This window comes from Penaeus monodon, chromosome 33 (assembly GCF_015228065.2).
Source record: "Penaeus monodon isolate SGIC_2016 chromosome 33, NSTDA_Pmon_1, whole genome shotgun sequence".
NCBI classification, from domain to species: Eukaryota; Metazoa; Arthropoda; class Malacostraca; order Decapoda; family Penaeidae; genus Penaeus; species Penaeus monodon.
The window spans coordinates 11,657,125-11,657,581 of NC_051418.1; positions in this window are offsets into that span (position 1 = coordinate 11,657,125).

Consider the following 457-nt stretch of genomic DNA (forward strand, 5'->3'; position numbering starts at 1 on the left):
GACAGTAAACAAAAATCCAGAAGGCCCGAGCCAACTCGCGGACGACCAACCTGACTTTGCCGACCTCGGCTCTGGGCGATGACGGCGAGAAGAAATGCCTGGCCGTGGCTCGAAGGGAGGACGCGGGCAGTCAACCACCCTCTGACCTGCTGGCGGCGACGCGGCCTCAGCTTCGAACTCTGGCTCCAGCTTCTCGCAGGAGTCAGCGCACGTCTCGGCTTCACCGGGGCGTCGCGCGGACTGGCCCGGCCGGTGGAACGGGAGCTGCGGCGCGTGACAGGGAGGCATGGCAGGACGAGAGAGGAATGCGCCAATGGAATGAGCCGCCGGCCATGGTCTTTGTATCTTTGGCACGAAGATAGTGCGAGAACGCAAAAGCGGATGATCAAGTGATTACCACACGGAAATCACACGAGTCAAAGGCAGAGAGCTCGAGGGACAGTTCAAGACTATCATA